Consider the following 5,760-nt stretch of genomic DNA (forward strand, 5'->3'; position numbering starts at 1 on the left):
CTCCCTTGCATACATTATATCTTTGCATCACTCCCATCACTGGTGCAATGTTTTTACATTGGATGCCCGAATGGATCAGAGAGCTTGAATAAGGTCATTAAACCCAGATAAGCATAACCATATCCTAACTGAATGTAAGGGTCTTACATTGATAACAACCATCTTTAACCCTCAGAAAGCAGCCATAGTTTCATTTTGTTTAAAGCACTGGACCATGTATTTAGGGCCCTGTGATTATACAACTGAGGGGAACAAAACAACCAGCAAATGCTGAGAAACTTTTGTGAGCAAAAAGACAGAGTTGTGTGAAGAGATGAAGCTGGAAAGTTCTGCATGGCATAAATGGAAACAAAGCCCAATACAATTGCTCGAACACAGAAAAGGAGTGGCTGAGCTCCAATTATGGCTTAAGGTGTACTCAGTGAAGCCATCTCCATTAAAACTGCACTTATTCTCTGTACTTGTTTGTATGCACATGCTTGCCAGGAGAGTTGGTAAGTGATAATGGAACCTAGTTTACTTCAGAAGAATTCAGAAGCTTTTTTCAGAGTAAACTGTCAAGCTCATTACATCAGTATTGAACCATCCAGCAATGAGTGGTTTTGGTTAGAGACTCATCCAATCTTATAAATAGCCCTTTTTTTACTCATAACTAGGGGTCTGATACCAACTTTACACTCCTCAAAGAAAGAAACCTGAGATTATGTTTTGACCTCCTGAAAAACCTGACATGTGGCAGTATGTGCAAAGTACAATGAGAGAACAATGGACACCAGGCCAAAACATAAGTTGAGAACCTTAAACACAAAATGCCTGCAAGAAACTAGAGGTATACACAACATAAATGGCAACCTGACAAGGCTAGTAATCTGGCAAAGACAGGGGCCCTAACATACACAGACACATACACATGTAGACAAAATCTTCTCTGTACAGAATGTTGTACAATGTTAAGTGTTAAAGTGAAGGTTCTCAGACTCAGCTGACTTTGTATATAATAACGCCTGACATGTTCATGTCTATTGGCATCCTAAAACATCTGTATTGTGTTTAATCTGAGCGCTACTTGATGGTTACATTAAAATCATCCAGTTTGGCAATCTCACTGACCTGTTGAATTACGCTTTCCTTCTGATGTGTCCCAGACCTCCTGAAAACACTCCTGAAATGGTTGAACCCAACACTTCTCAGAGATCACATTGATAAACCTTCTTAAAAGTTTTACTTTTACCCAAAGTAAAACACATGGGTGCTGTTTAGAAAACAGAAGAAAAAAATTATATTATTCCATGTTTCTAAAGTTGTCTACTGGAGTTAATGGGTTGATTCAAGTAACTTTTAAGATAGATACATGGTACATTTATTATATTTATTTACTTGGTAGTAATTTATAGCTGACAGGAAATGTATGTCTAAGAAATCTTCAAGCTAAAGAGCAACTAAAGTAGGAACTACTTTGTTTTGCAAATCTCTGTATAGTCACATATCTGGATGCTCTGTTCTCAGGGTTGGTCATTAGTGCAGGAATCCCTTAGGGCTACTGAGTGCATTTAATAGTTTTCTTGGGTGAGGTTAGTTTTTTACAGTTAGTTTCTTATCACGACTATAGCCCAATTTTCCTCTTGTATAGCAATTCAGTAAGATCATTCTGTGACATTTTGCAATGCAGAATGGGGTTGTGCCCTCCCGCCCCCTCAAAAAATTATTTGTCAAATAGACTGTTTACTTTAGCTTTCTGGGCCTGTGTCCAGTTTGTAGGAGTAGCAGTTGACAATTGGACTGCCCTACTTGCTTTGACAGTTGTTTAGGGGCTGAGAACTTATTGAGTGTAAGTGATAGGATCTGATATAAAGTCTTTGCTAGCCTTTAAAATTTGGGAACTCCTGTACAACTTCTGCAACCTCCTCAGTCTGTAAAAATGCTGGGTACTTTCTATTTTTAATGCTTGTATAGGCGAAACTTCTTGCACTTTTTTTGAGACATCTTTTTTTTTTACCTCCATGCACTTGAGCTACAAAGTAGTATATAATTATGGACACCTTCGTGTATGTCTTTTGTTACAGCTAACTGTGATGAGTACAGTATATTTTTAGACTCATAACAGCATATTTTAATGCCAGCATTATACAATTAACAACTGGACCACTTTAAAGCAAATACCTGCATACTTAATTTAAAGTGATAAATAGTTTACTGTTGATGTTGTGCACACACATGTAGATTTGACATAACTAACTGTCTATGGAAGAACTCAAATTGGAGGAGACCATCCTGAGATGCAGAGCAGGAATTCTGAATTGACGGGGCATATTTTTTCCTGGTCGATGGGAAGCGATTACAAGTTACAAGCTACTCAAATTGCTGCATTAAATATCTGCAGTCCTATCAACTCTTATCTTTCTTCCTCACATAGGTAAAGCATATGGTCAGCTTGAGTCACAATTTAACAAATTTCTGAGGTATTCTTTGACATTTTGATGTAACAGTATTGGTCTTTTTCACAGGAATTGAGTTTCGGTGCATGATAGAAAGGATGAATTAAATGGTTAAATTGATACACAGAATTAAATTTTAAATTTAAGATAGCATAATCAAAGGCATAAATATCCTCTCAAAAAACTAGCTTCAACAGATTCCTTTAATTACTGTTACCCATGATTTGTTGTGCTTTTGAACAAGAAGCTTGTCACTCTGCATATTACCAAAACAATATTTTCAGCTTGCTGTTCCTGTACGAGTTTACAGCCACATTCACTCTTCCTATCTAATCTTCGACTGTAATTGGACTACCTACATATTACAGTATCACATAAAATATGGAAGAAAAAGTAAATGTTAGCAAACAGAGTTTGCAGAGAAATCGTTTATATAGCTAAATAAGCAAAGTACTTTTGAGACTGTTGTCCAACTGATGTACATTTGTCTGAAATGTCCTGTTTCTCTGAAAGCATGTACAGTATACTGTTGTGAAAAGGTACAGGTGTTTTATTGGTAGTTAGAATCATTTAAAACATGTCAATGGGCAAAGACTTTTCCTACAAGACCATCAACTATGATATAGCCTATTAGTGCACGGACCTCAGACACAGTCTCAAGCTTTTTGCCCAGTTTCAAAACATTTCTCTCTCTCTCTCTCCCCCTCTCTCTCTTCCTCTCTCTCTCTGTGTGGATCCTCTTGTCCTCCAGATTGGCCTGATTTATTTTGAAGCTCTACTTGTGCTTGGAGCTCTCTGCATTGTGATTCACCCTCTGCTTAGATTCTAGATTGTACAGAGTACAGATTGTTATGGATGATTCTACATGGATATCCTAAAGATCATCCTCTTGCCACATGGACAGCCTAAAGGTTATGCATTTACCAAAAACAATGTTGGCCCACAACTCATTCTTGATTTGATAGTTAATGTCATTTTGATTTTTCTTTCTCATTAATATTTCTTCCTTATGTCAACTTTCATACTGTCACCTCTGGCTTTCTCCTTACAGAGTTTAAATTTGCATTTACTGTAAGTCTCGATTTCTATAAAGATAAATAAATATAATTGTTGAAAGTCATATGCAAAGTAAAATTAAATTCAATTAAATTGATGTAATTTTGACATCTGTCATCAGACCCAAGTCTAAAATAATCTATTACTGTAATCTTATTTAAAATATCGTCGTAAAATATACACTTTGTAATATAAATATATGAATCACATTGACTACTATACACAGCTTTATAGAAAATTCCCCATATTTAAAGAAAGGTCAACATGGTCAATGGACAATGACTGACAGACAGACAGACAGACAGACAGACAGACAGACAGACAGACAGACAGACAGACAGACAGATAGATAGATAGATAGATAGATAGATAGATAGATAGATAGATAGATAGATAGATAGATAGATAGATCCATCCATCCATTCATCCATCAATTCATACATCCATCCATCCATCCATCTTAGTACCAGAAGTGCAGATACTAGAAATTTTGCAAATGAACAAGTGCAGATAAATATATACATATACGTTCAATAAATAAATAAAGGTATGGCAGGTAGTATGCACATACAAATATGTGCTAGTTGTATATACAGAACAATATGTGTATATAAATATATTTCTGTGCTATAAATGTACATTATGTTCATCGTATGTACAACAGTAACCAAGATAATTCACAGTGTAAATACAGATTTAAACAGTTATATACAAGTATAAATATATAATTATGCAGAAAAGATTTAACAGAATGTACAGGGTGAAGAAATATAAGGTGATTACAGGCAGTGAAGTATTATTAGAAATTTTTTTCCTAGCGGTTGAATTAGCTTTATGGTTGTAGGGAAAAAACTAGCCCTGAACTTGCTGGTTTGGGTGTGGATGGTTCTGTATCTCTTCCTGGATGAAAGAGGTTGAACAGTTTGTGACTTGGGATCTATGGTCAAAACAAAATCTGCACTGAGGTGAGTTGAGATGTACATTTACATGAGAAGGTATGTCTGCAGTCATAAAAGGTTTCTGTTTTCTCCATACCTCCTGTTAACGTAGTTGAGAAGGCAACTGAGGTATGAATCCCTCTACCTCATACTTGCTCTGTGATTGATTTGATTATGGGGGAATTGATATTACCCATTCTGTGTTCATCAAACACAGCTGTGGTGGCAGTTTTATGCCAAAGAGTATATCTTTCTGTTTTGTCATTGCCAACTGGCAAGCACACTTTGATTTATTTCACGTTTGTTCACTTTTAGTCAACACTTCAATGCCAATTATGGGCTTACTTTAAAATTCACTAGCTATAGCCAAGGTCAAGGGTAACAGTCTTTCGACTTAATTTTGTTTGAAACTAGATCGTTGATATTAGTGAGTTCTAGTAGTTCTGTTAAGTGCATAAGAGTGATTTTGCTTTTTAATGGTCATTTCTAGTAATTTGGTCTGGTTTCTATCAAATTAATTGATTTGCAAAGTAATCATCCACATCTTTAGTAGTCTTCCTTGTTATAATGTTGATTGCTGATTTTAAATTCTTTATAAATTTATCTGACAATTTTATTTTTTTCAGATCTCAAAACATAGCCAGCTTTTATGGGATGGCTTAAGGATGAAAATCATTTAAAACCAATCAATTAAAAGTCTAATTAAAGCTTGGGTTTTATGCTTGCAGCATCAGTGCTGTCCAGTTATTGATCAATATCAAAGAAATTATTTTAATTTTTTATTTGTGATCAATCCTTGAAGTCAAGGATGTGTCAGGATAGAAAATGCACACTTCAATGTGTTTCTTGAATGCTTTTATTTTGATGGAAATTAAAACATAAAAGCTATTTTCTACATTATTCATAGTTTTAATTTAATTTCTCGTTTAAAACCACAAAATGCACATGTCTATATTATTAACGTTCTGCACTGCCATTAGATTTGTTGGTGATGGTTAAGTGATGTGACTTGAAGAAAGAGCACTTCTGTTTTATATTCAAGTACCATCTATTACTTTAAATGGTTATTTGGCTTATCCCTCTGTCAATGTATAACAATACAACAGATGGTTGCCCTTTCACAGAATTATCTCCTCAAACCGTTAAGCACACACATAACCATTGTGGAACTTTTTTTATAGAGAGCGTATAGAGACTAATTTGCAGTCTATCTATTCAAAACAAGTGTTGGTATTTTTCAGGAGAACGATTCTCGTTAAGAATCGACTCTTTTATGTTCGCAACGATTTTCACTCTAACGATCAACAGAATCCGGAGTCGATTCATTTCTC

The sequence above is a fragment of the Tachysurus fulvidraco genome, chromosome 11 (genome assembly GCF_022655615.1).
Source record: "Tachysurus fulvidraco isolate hzauxx_2018 chromosome 11, HZAU_PFXX_2.0, whole genome shotgun sequence".
Lineage (NCBI taxonomy): Eukaryota > Metazoa > Chordata > Actinopteri > Siluriformes > Bagridae > Tachysurus > Tachysurus fulvidraco.